Consider the following 12,622-nt stretch of genomic DNA (forward strand, 5'->3'; position numbering starts at 1 on the left):
TGTTCTGTTTACATGAATAAAACCTTCTACGGTCATACACCCAATAAAATGGTTTGTTGGATCTCGATCGTAGTGATACACATATTCATAATAATGAAGCCAAAAGATGCAAAGTTAATAATGATAGTGCAACTTATTTGTGGCACCGCCGTTTAAGTCATATTGGTGTAAAGCGCATGAAGAAACTCCATACTGATGGGATTTTGGAATCATTTGATTATGAATCACTTGATGCTTGCGAACCGTGCCTCATGGGCAAGATGACTAAAACGCCGTTCTCTGGAACTATGGAGAGAGCAACAGATTTGTTGGAAATCATACATACAGATGTATGTGGTCTGATGAAAATCGAGGCTCGTAGCAGGTATCATTATTTTCTGACCTTCACAGATGATTTGAGCAGATATGGGTATATCTACTTAATTAAACAGAAGTCTGAAACATTTGAAAAGTTCATATAATTTCAGAGTGAAGCGGAAAATCATCGTAACAAGAAAATAAAGTTTCTACGATCTGATCGTGGAGAAGAGTATTTGAGTTACGAGTTTGGCCTTCAGTTAAAACAATGTGAAATAGTTTCACTACTCACGCCACCTGGAACACCACGGTGTAATGGTGTGTCCGAACATCGTAACCATACTTTATTAGATATGGTGCAATATATGATGTCTCTTACCGATCTACCACTATCGTTTTGGGGTTATGCATTAGAGACAACTACATTCACGTTAAATAGGGTACCATCTAAATCCGTTGAGACGACATCTTATGAACTGTGGTTTGGCAAGAAACCAAAGTTGTCGTTTCTTAAAGTTTGGGGTTGCGATGCTTATGTGAAAAGGTTTCATCCTGATAAGCTCAAACCCAAATCGGAGAAATGTGTCTTCATAGGATACCCAAAGGAGACAGTTGGGTACACCTTCTATCACAGATCCGAAGGCAAGACATTCGTTGCTAAGAATGGATCCTTTCTAGAGAAGGAGTTTCTCTCGAAAGAAGTGAGTGGGAGGAAAGTAGAACTTGATGAGGTAATTGTACCTGCTCCCTTATTGGAAAGTAGTTCATCGCAGAAACCAGTTTCTGTGACGCCTATACCAATTAGTGAGGAAGTTAATGATGATGATCATGGAACTTCAGATCAAGTTATTACTAAACCTCGTAGGTCAACCAGAGTAAGATCCGCACCAGAGTGGTACGGTAATCCTGTTCTGGAGGTTATGTTACTAGACCATGACGAACCTACGAACTATGAAGAAGCGATGGTGAGCCCAGATTCCGCAAAATGGCTTGAGGCCATGAAATCTGAGATGGGATCCATGTATGAGAAGAAAGTATGGACTTTGATTGACTTCCCAATGATCGGCGAGCCATAAAAAATAATAATGGATCTTCAAGAGGAAGACGGACGCTGATAGTAGTGTTACTATCTACAAAGCTAGACTTGTCGGAAAAAGGTTTTTGACAAAGTTCAAAGTGTTGAATACGATGAGATTTTCTCACTCGCAGCGATGCTTAAGTCTGTCCGAATCATGTTAGCAATTGCCGCATTTTATGAAATCTGGCAAATGGATAAACAAAACTGCATTCCTTAATGGATTCATTAAAGAAGAGTTGTATATGATGCAACCAGAAGGTTTTGTCAATCCTAAAGGTGCTAACAAAATATGCAAACTCCAGCGATCCATCTATGGACTGGTGCAAGCATCTCGGAGTTGGAATATACTCTTTGATAAGTTCATCAAAGCATATAGTTTTATACAGACTTGCGGTGAAGCCTATATTTACAAGAAAGTGAGTGGGAGCACTACAACATTTCTGATAAGTATATGTGGATGACATATTGTTGATCGAAAATAATGTAGAATTATTCTGCAAAGCATAAAGGAGTGTTTGAAAGGAGTTTTTCAAAGAAAGACCTCGGTGAAGCTGCTTATATATTGAGCATCAAGATCTATAGAGATAGATCAAGACGCTTGATAAGTTTTTTCAATGAGTACATACCTTAACAAGATTTTGAAGTAGTTCAAAATAGAACAGTCAAAGAAAGAGTTCTTGCCTGTGTTACAAGGTGTGAAATTGAGTAAGACTCAACGCCCGACCACGGCAGAAGATAGAAAGTGAATGAAAGTCATTCCCTATGCCTTGGCCATAGGTTCTATAAAGTACGCCATGCTGTGTACCAGATCTATTGTATACCCTACACTGATTTTTGGCAAGGGAGTACAATAGTGATCTAGGAGTAGATCACTGGACAGCGGTCAAAATTATCCTTAGTGGAATAAGGATATGTTTCTCGATTATGGAAGTGACAAAAGGTTCGTCGTAAAGGGTTACGTCGATGCAAGTTTTGACACTAATCTAGATGACTCTAAGTCTCGGTCTAGATACATATTGAAAAGTGGGAGCAATTAGCTAGAGTAGCTCCGTGCAGAGCATTGTAGACATAGAAATTTGCAAAATACTTACGGATCTGAATGTGACAGACCCGTTGACTAAAATTATCTCACAATCAAAACATGATCACACCTTAGTACTCTTTGGGTGTTAATCACATAGCGATGTGAACTAGATTATTGACTCTAGTAAACCCTTTGGGTGTTGGTCACATGACGATGTGAACTATGGGTGTTAATCACATGGTGATGTGAACTATTGATATTAAATCACATGGCGATGTGAACTAGATTATTGACTCTCGTGCAAGTGGGAGACTGAAGGAAATATGCCCTAGAGGCAATAATAAAATATTATATATTTCCTTATATCATTATAAATGTTTGTTATTTATGCTAGAATTGTATTAACCGGAAACATAATACATGTGTGAATACATAGACAAACAGAGTGTCACTAGTATGCCTCTACTTGACTAGCTCGTTAATCAAAGATGGTTATGTTTTCTAGCCATAGACATGAGTTGTCATTTAATTAACGACATCACCTCATTAGGAGAATGACGTGATTGACTTGACCCATTCCGTTAGCTTAGCACCCGATCGTTTAGTATGTTGCTATTGCTTTCTTCATGACTTATACATGTTCCTATGACTATGAGATTATGCAACTCCCGTTTACCGGAGGAACACTTTGTGTGCTACCAAACGTCACAATGTAAATGGGTGATTATAAAGGTGCTCTACAGGTGTCTCCAAAGGTACTTGTTGGGTTGGCGTATTTCGATATTAGGATTTGTCACTCCGATTGTCGGAGAGGTATCTCTGAGCCCACTCGGTAATGCACATCACTATAAGCCTTGCAAGCATTGTAACTAATGAGTTAGTTGCGGGATGATGTATTACGGAACGAGTAAAGAGACTTGCCGGTAACGAGATTGAACTAGGTATCGAGATACCGATGATCGAATCTCGCGCAAGTAACATACCGATGACAAAGGGAACAACGTATGTTGTTATGCGGTCTGACCGATAAAGATCTTCATAGAATATGTGGCAACCAATATGAGCATCCAGGTTCCGCTATTGGTTATTGACCGGAGAGGTGTCTCGGTCATGTCTACATAGTTCTCGAACCCATAGGGTCCGCACGCTTAACGTTACGATGACAGTTTTATTATGAGTTTATGTATGTTGATGTACCAAAGGAGTTCGGAGTCCCGGATGAGATCGGGGACATGACGAGGAGTCTCGAAATGGCCGAGATGTAAAGATCGATATATTGGACGACTATATTCGGACTTCGGAAAGGTTCCGAGTGATTCGGGTATTTTTCGGAGTACCGGAGAGTTACGGGAATTCGTATTGGGCCTTAATGGGCCATACGGGAAAGGAGAGAAAGGCCCCAAAGGGAGGCCGCACCCCTCCCCACGGACTAGTCCGAATTGGACTAGGGAGGGGGGCGCCCCCTTCCTTCTTTCTCCTTCTCCCTTCCCTTTTCCTACTCCAACAAGGAAAGGAGGAGTCCTACTCCCGGTGGGAGTAGGACTCCCCCCTTGGCGCGCCTCTCCCCTTGGCCGGCCGCCTTCCCCTTGCTCCTTTATATACGGGGGCAGGGGGCACCCCATGGACACAACAATTGATCTACGATCTTTTAGCCGTGTGCGGTGCCCCCCTCCACCATATTACACCTCGATAATATCGTTGCGGAGCTTAGGCGAAGCCCTGCGTCGGTAGAACATCATCATCGTCATCCGCTGTTGTGCTGACGAAACTCTCCCTCAACACTCGGCTAGATCGGAGTTTGAGGGACGTCATCGAGCTGAACGTGTGCTGAACTCGGAGGTGTCGTGCGTTCGGTACTTGATCGGTCGGATCGTGAAGATGTACGACTACATCAACCGCGTTGTGATAATGCTTCCGCTTTCGGTCTACGAGGGTACGTTCACCATGATCTTGTGTGTGTGTAGGATTTTTTTGAAATTACTACGTTCCCCAACAGTTTCCAGCCCATGTAAAAGGTTACCAAAGAGAATTTGTTGCAGTGCACAATTCAAACATAGGTATCCCGCCTTAATGGCTCAAAATATATCACTTAGGCCTCCCTGCTCATTGAACATAGCTTTGATAACCCTTTGATTGGCTTGAAACGCCAGGTGTATACACCAAAATTTTCAGTTGGTCCTGCCTTGTACATCTGCCACTCCGCCCAGGTAATCCTGGAATGACCCGCCGAACCCTTAACAGTCAATCTTATCAAGGCGCTGAACTTGTCAAAGTTAAAACGATGGTTGGTCATGTGAGGCCCGGCTTACAGGTTTGAATGAAGGATTAACTTCGTGGTTGTGCAGCCCATGAAAAGCACTTGATGTTGAGGCTTGGCCGCCTATGAAAGGCTTGATTTTTTGTTATTTGTTTTTGAACTTTGTTTGGGTTTATATCTTTATATACCATATTGATATATGGTTTAACAAATTGGTTCGGGCCTTGTTGCCTTGATCCTTATGATTCATATTTGAATTTATCCGGAGTATTTATAACCCGGCCTGATTTTGAATGATAAGTCGCCAGTGTGCTTTGATTGTGCACTTAGAGCGCTGCGCTCTAAATTTTTTGGCTGTTACCCTTGCTGCATCTGGCATTGTAAGCCGGCGGTATGAACTGTTTTGACAGGCCATGTAGCCTTGATTATATGACTCTTCATTGAGCATCTTTGGGTTTGATAACCCGCCCTGATAAGCAGACTTTAAGTCGCCAGGATATTTTGCCTTGAGCAATCAAAATGATGATATTTCATGACTCCGGGTTGATACTGGCCCTGGATTATAATTATCACGGCATCACCATGGTATTAATCTACAGGTATGTCTTTCAATAATGATATGAATATTTTGGGTTTGATAACCCGCCCTGGCTTTGGACGTTAAGTCGCCAGTATATTTTGGATTGCGCCATTGGAATCATGCGCTTACAAATCATTGGATTATTTCCCTCATTGGATGTGGCGATGTAAGCTGGCAATTTGAGCCAATTCTCCAGGTATGTTTTTAAATTGTTGGATGAATATGCGAGGTTTGATAACCAGCCCTGGCTTTGGACGTTAAGTCGCCTGTATGTTTTGGATTGCGCCATTGGAATCATGCGCTTATAAATCATTGGATTATTTCCCTCATTGGATATGGCGATGTAAGCCGACATTATGAGCCAATTCTAAATGTATGTTTTCCTGGTTATATAAATATGCGAGGTTTGATAACCCGCCCTGGCTTTTGACTTTAAGTCGCCAGTATGTTTAGGCTCGAATGGCCTTAATTCTAGTCTTTTCCATAATTGTATAAGACTATATTATGTTTGGGTGTTGCCCACCCTGGCTTTTGACGTTGAGTCGCCAGGGCACATGTTGTTTAAACTTTGTGTAGAACATGCAGAGCTTTACACATAAGAATACTGCTATTGCTCATCTGGCCATCTGAAGATATTGCCTGGTTATCCAGCTCCGGGTTATATTGTTTGATATTGAATTTATTGAGGCTATGAGCCGCCAAAGTGATCTTTTCAGAAACTGGACATGACTATGAGCCGCCATGGATGGTGTCGGGGATATACCCCGCGACATAACCCGGCCGGAAGTATAACCCGGCTGGGACTTGGCGTTTTATTGGTAACCCGCCAGAGGACTGGCGACTCACAAAGCCTGGCGGTTCACTAGTCGGACGATTTACAAGCCTGAAGACTTATTGGTGACCCGGCGGGCGGGACAGACGGATGACAAGGCCCAAGGCCCAGAAGGCTGGTTTATATTAATGGTGGGCCGGTTTAAGAGGAAAGGCATGAAGGATATTTACCTTACAAAGAGTTAAGACCCGAACTTATATCCGGTTTGTATTAGAAGGTAGACTAGTCCTAATCCTAATAGGACTCCACATGTAACCCGCCCCTTCAACTTATATAAGGAGGGGCAGGGCTCCCCAAAGAGGAACAAGCAAGAAGAAACAATCTCTAGGGCTAGACACAACTAGGAGAGCCGGTTTACGGTGACTCCCTCGTGACGATAATGAGACCTAGCCACAAACAGCATGTAGGGTTATTACTGGATGATGTTTCACGGGGCCCGAAGCTGTCTAAATCCTCGTCTTGTGTGTTGCGTCTCTCGATTCTGCTCAACCCCTCTCAAGCTACCACATAGATGTGTTGGCCTCACGACTAAGTCCTCACACTAGGACATCTGCCATGACAAATCCACGACAGTTGGAGCCCACCGTGGGGCACGCGCACGCTGGTGTTGAGTTCTTGAAGGGATCTCTTTTAGGGATCGAGAAGCTCGCGATCAATTGAAAAAAGAAGAGTTCAAGAGATTAGGGTTGCATCGGGTGCGTCACTGCAAAATTGCTGAGTTGACAAGATTGACACGCGACCCGATCGAAACCTAGATTGATTTTTTAAGCAAGTTGCGCATCGGCGGAACCAACGGGATCTCCATCAAGGAACGACATGAGCCGGCGGAACAACGTCTACGTGTGTTCAATTAAAAGATCATGAAGAGATTATTTTTAGTACGGCCTGGGGACATAACGTCGCCATCGCTCCTGGCCTGGTCGTTTTCTGCAGAATCAATAGAGACTCACTGAAATAGATGCGTCCAATCTGAAGATAGACCAAAATCAAGTCCAAAGAGTTGTTTCCACTCAGAATTGGCAGACACAGCGGTTCATAGTTTAAGGAAAAATCCAGAAAGGGGCCACTTTCCTTCCTGAAGCCGAGAGTCAACCGGATCTTGAAAAATATGGAAGGAAAAGCCAGCTACATGATCAAGTCCTGACCGCGCCTTGTGCTCTGGCCGACTACTGCCTCAAACCGCCCTGGCCTCATCCTCGAGCCGCCGGATTCCTCCGTTACATCGCCTTGCATCGGCTCTGGCCCTGCCGCTTCGGATGGCTGCAATCTCTCTTCGCTGGAGTCATCATCACCGCATCTCCTCCCCTGCAGTGCTGAACCGCCCCGACACGAGCGGTGCTCTGCCTCTGCCACCGCGGGCTATTTCTGCCTCGCCTTGCCACGACATCCCGAGCCGGTTTTCCATGGCGTATCTCCTCGCCGGGGGTCTCCTCAACGCATGCGGCCTCGTCCCGAGCTCACCTCTGCTCTGCTCTACTCGCGCGTGTACGAACAGCCGTCCGGCTCGCCTCCGTTTTCACCATAGTGCTACGCACCTCCATCGCTGTCTTGCTCCGAAGGCCAGCCGCCGCGCCACTGCGGCCTCAATCCGCCACTTCAAGCTGTCAGGGTCGGGCGGCCTTGAATCGTCTACCCTCACTGTTGCCTTGGCTCCGGGTCACCCCGCCTCAAAACTACAAAGTTCAGAATTGCAATCACCATTGTGACCCATCGTGGTTTGCTCTGGTCTTCTCTACTGTCGCGTCAAACGCTGACGCCAAGTCGCCATGATCGCCGTTGCCTTCTTCCTCGTGATGCCCTAAATCACCGTGCTGGGCGCCGGCCCGACAAACCGGAACCACCTTGAGCCACTTCAGCCGCGCTCTTCCATGAACCGCCATCGTCGGGCACGTCTCTGACTGCCGCATGTCCGCGTGGCCCTGTTGGACCGGCACCTCTCCAACTCGCTGACGTCTCAGCTGCGCTTCTTCTCCACTCCGCACGCAGCCGCGTTGGCTCGCGCCTCAGATCTACTCCGTGTGCTACATCCATTTCAAAACCGCCATCCATGCAGCGGCCCTCCAGCTCCGTCAGCCGCGCCGGCCTCTGTTCTGGGCCGCATCTGCATTCCTGAGTTGCCCAGCGGCAACACCTTTGCCTCTGAAGCTGCGCCGAGCCGCCGCACCTCTGAATTGACGGAGGACTACCTCAACACGCCCGCGAGCCGCTTTCGGACGCCGAGCTGCTATAGCCCTTGTTTCTAAACCGCCATGTTGTCTTGTGCTGTCCTCAAGCTGCTGCAGTCACGCCTCCTCCATCGCTTCACACCATCTTTGAGTCGCTGCGCCCACGGGGTGTTTCTGCCTAGCTGCCTGGCCCGTCGCTCCTCCGCGCACTGCCTGGTCTTCGCTTCCAGCGGCGGCATGAACCGCCTGACGCGCTAAACCGCCGCGCTCGCGTCAAACCGCCGGCACTCCGCGCCTGAGCCACCCGGCCGCTACCGCCGCGCTCGTCTCAACCCGTCGTTCTGCGCCACCGCGCGCTAAAACCGCCGCGCCGCCACGGATTTTTAAGCCGCCCTGGGTTAGCCCACTTCCTTCTTGAACCGCCGTCGCCCCGCTCTAAACCGCCACCGCGAGCCGTTGTTGGGCCTCGTTCCTGCCGCAAGCCACCACTCGGGCCAGGGCCTACTGCTTTGATGATCCGCCACCTCCGCCGAGGCTAGCCGCGACTTGGGCCGTCTCCGTTTTCTTTAATCCGCCGGCAAATCGTTGTTGCCTGCTAAATCGCCCAAGTCCGCCGCCGGGTCAATGGCCGCGCAACGAGTCAACGGATCTTCACCGGCTCTACCTTTGTTCTCAAAAGTTGTCTCCGGTGCCGGGTCAGGCCAACCCAATAATGCCGCCGTCAAATCGACTGTTCAAATCACCATGGCCCGACCTTACGACCTCAAGCCCGTGCGGGCCGCTGCAACCAAACCGGCCTGCATCGGTCGTGTTTCTGTGGCCCAGTACCATCATGCCGTTCTTCCATCGCCCTTGATCCACACTGCCAAGTCGCCGCTGTCGCCATGATTCGCTCCACCTCCGCATCATCGCTCCATTATTGAAACCACCTCGCATGCATGCATGGTTATTATGTATGTGTGCGTGATCGCTGGTCACTACTGCATTTATCAAGAAAGATGCAGATTATCCAAGGACGGTATATACGGATCATCATTTATCCGAATATGTCAGGTGGTATCTCTCTAAACTTATTTTATTAGTATATATTGTTTCTATCAAAGAACAAATTACGTTGATTTGTATATTCTTATATACAGGATCATTATTCATCAAAAATGCGGTTTATACCACGGGTATGGAGCACGGGTGGATAATATTCCGCCTGGCGATAGTCTGAGACATATTACATGATGAATGGACGCACACAAGTCGCCGCCCTTGCGGTCCGGTCTACATCGACTTGCCGGGATCGCGTTTGATTGCTGTTCAATGGACGTGCACAAAGCCGCCGCCTCTGCGGACCCGGTCTACATTAACTCGTCCGTCCGTGCCCGTTTACAACACCGGTGCTGATTTTCCCCGTCCGCACCGGCTTGCAATGCCGTGACATGCGGCCGACTCATCTGTCCGAGCTGCCTCTGATGCTGCAGTCGTCTTTGTTGTCCATCTCTCGCGGCCTGGTCTACATCAAGATACCGGGCCGCACTTGTCTGCATGAGTTGTTTATTGAGTATAAAGCCAGTCACTGCTCGGGTAGCCTAGTTTTCTTTCAAATTGGAGGCAAATTATCATTAACCGCCGTTTGCACTGGATGGCTCAATGAGCAGGCGCACAAGTCACTGCCACTACAGTTTGGTTAACTTCAAATCGCCAGTTGGAAGGAACCATTGGCCGAGTTGCTGACACGGCTCATACGGGATCATTTATAACCCGGCACAGTCACCTCAACCTTCTGTGGATTCACATCATGCTATCAACACCAATGATATACAACTTATGCCGGTTTATATCACGGTCAAATATGGAGAATCTCAAGTCAACTCCTCGAGTCACCTGGAGACTCGGGGGCTACAGTAATATGACTCAGCAAAGTCTTACCAGTTTCAGCAAATTCCAGAGCCCCAGGATGTTGAAGGGAAAGATAACCCGGTCCCGGAGGCTGCCGCCATATTGGTGAAAATTTAAAAGCCGTCAGAAAATTTCCTGCTCAAAATGAAGATTCTAGTTCAAGAGAAATTTGTTTTTCACAAAGTGTTGAAGCTCTCAATACCCGGTTCAAAATCCCGGTTCAAGAAGAATTTATCTCTTGCAAAAAGTTAAAGGTTGCCGAAGAGGACCTGCTGCCATGATGCGCGGTTCAAACATGGGTATCCTGCCTTATTGGCTTATCATATTATTGATCACTTGGGGGCTTGGTCGTGTCCGAACCATAGCTACACGAGAAAATTACTTCGCGGCCAAAGAGAGTGTTGCAAAAGAACAACTCAAACATAGGCACCCACTGAGCACAACTCAAAATGTTACTTGGGGATTCTTTGCTGTCGCAATGAACAAAGAATCTACACTTGTAATAGGCTATCAAGCCACGGCTTGGAAGCCTGGTGTATACACCTAAAACCCCGGGTTAACCTGCATTTTTAAGTAAGTCACTCCGCCCAGGTAAACCTGGTATGACCCATCGAACTTTGACAAGTTACTCTGATAAGACCCTAAACTTGTCAAGTTAAAATGACGATTGGTTAAGGATTTAGGACCATCTTAAAAGGCTTTGTGAAATGGTTTAACTCAGTGGCCTGGCAGCCCATGAAAAGCCTCGAATTTGGGGCCTGGCGGCCCGTGAAAAGCCTCGACTACAAGTTTTTTTGTATGCTTTTATTTGCCAAGTTTTTTCTCTTTTGATGACATTTATAATGTTCTGATAAACCAGCGTTCATTAAACCCGGCTTGACTTTCAACTGCAAGTTCTCAGTATCTGATCAGTCATAATCCAGAGATTATTAACCCGGCCTGGTTTCGACTATAAGTCGCCAGTATTATATATGGTTAATCCGGTGTTTATCACAACCCGGTACTGTTTTATCATAAACCGACACAATATGGAAGGAGTTATCAGTACTCAAGATTGGGGTTATCACCCTTACTACAATAAAGTTGGCCAACCAACGATGTGATTCAATGTCACAGGTATGATATATTTCATATTTGATTATTCTTAAGTGCAGCCTTGGTTGTCAACCCAGGTTATATGTTGGGCATTATGACCCGTCCGGCGGTAAACCGCCAGGACACTTTAAACTTGTTGTATGTAGAAACAGGTGGAATAAAGCATGATTATAAATCACCGGCGTTTATTAACCCGGCCTGGCTTTCGACTATAAGTCACCAGTATGATGAGAAATTATCTGGTGTTTGTTAACCCGGCCTGGCTTGGGATTATAAATCGCTAGTATATATTTGGATTGCGCCATTGGAATCATGCGCTCATAAATCATTGGATTATATTATTCAAATAGACAACATGGCTGGATTTTTATTATGGTTATCAATAACCAATATTATGATTAAGGTTTTCAAAGTCGCTTTAGCGCAATGGCTATTATATTATCAATGGATATGATTTATTAGACAATCTAAGGAATAGTCCCGAGTCGCTGCAGGCTTACGACCCGGCACTTGGGGGCTACATTATCCAAGTTGAGATTACATCAAATATGCAAGTCTCATGTCGCTGCAAGCATGCACCATGACACTTGGGGGCTAATGCAAAGTCATTTTTTGCTCACCTTATTGAAGATCCGATTCATCACAGTGTAATGAGCCGGCCCTTGGGGGCTACCAATTGCTCCTGTCAACAATTCAAGGTACATAAGTCTTAATCCTTTATATCGAAGGTTTATTGCTCAGTTGGTAAAGCACAAAGCTCTTAACCTTGTGGACGTGGGTTCAAGCCCCATGATGGGGGTTACATCATATGAGGTTATTTTTAATGAAGTATATATAAAGTCCCAGCTCAATATTATCTTACTGAGCCGGCCCTTGGGGGCTACATGTTGCTGTTCAAATCTACATGATCATATTTATAAAGTCCTTGCTCATTATTGCATAATGACCCGGCCCTTGGGGGCTACACCGGTTGAAGTTTTTTGAGCATCAGGCAATTACAAAGTCCCAGGTTGCGGCAAGCATGACAACCCGGCACTTGGGGGCTACATATATGGAGTATTCAGTTTTTACTAGTGACTGAGATGAACAACATGGATTTCTTCAAAGTGGAAGTAATTATATGGAAACAAGTCTCAAATCATCACTTTGTTCTATTCAAGACTTGGGGGCTACAATTAATATGGATATAAGGGAGAAATATCTTCCAATTTTCAGTTTTGAGCAAACCAGATTGACCCGGCGTCACCAATCATTATGACCCGGTGTTTGCAACAATCATAACCCGACGTCATCAAATAATCATGAACCGGCATTGGCAACAATCATGAACCGGCGTTGGAAACAATCATGACCTGGAATTCAGTTTTTATAACCCGGCGATTTTGGAAATTATAAACCGGCAAG

Source organism: Triticum aestivum, chromosome 2D, assembly GCF_018294505.1.
Source record: "Triticum aestivum cultivar Chinese Spring chromosome 2D, IWGSC CS RefSeq v2.1, whole genome shotgun sequence".
Lineage (NCBI taxonomy): Eukaryota > Viridiplantae > Streptophyta > Magnoliopsida > Poales > Poaceae > Triticum > Triticum aestivum.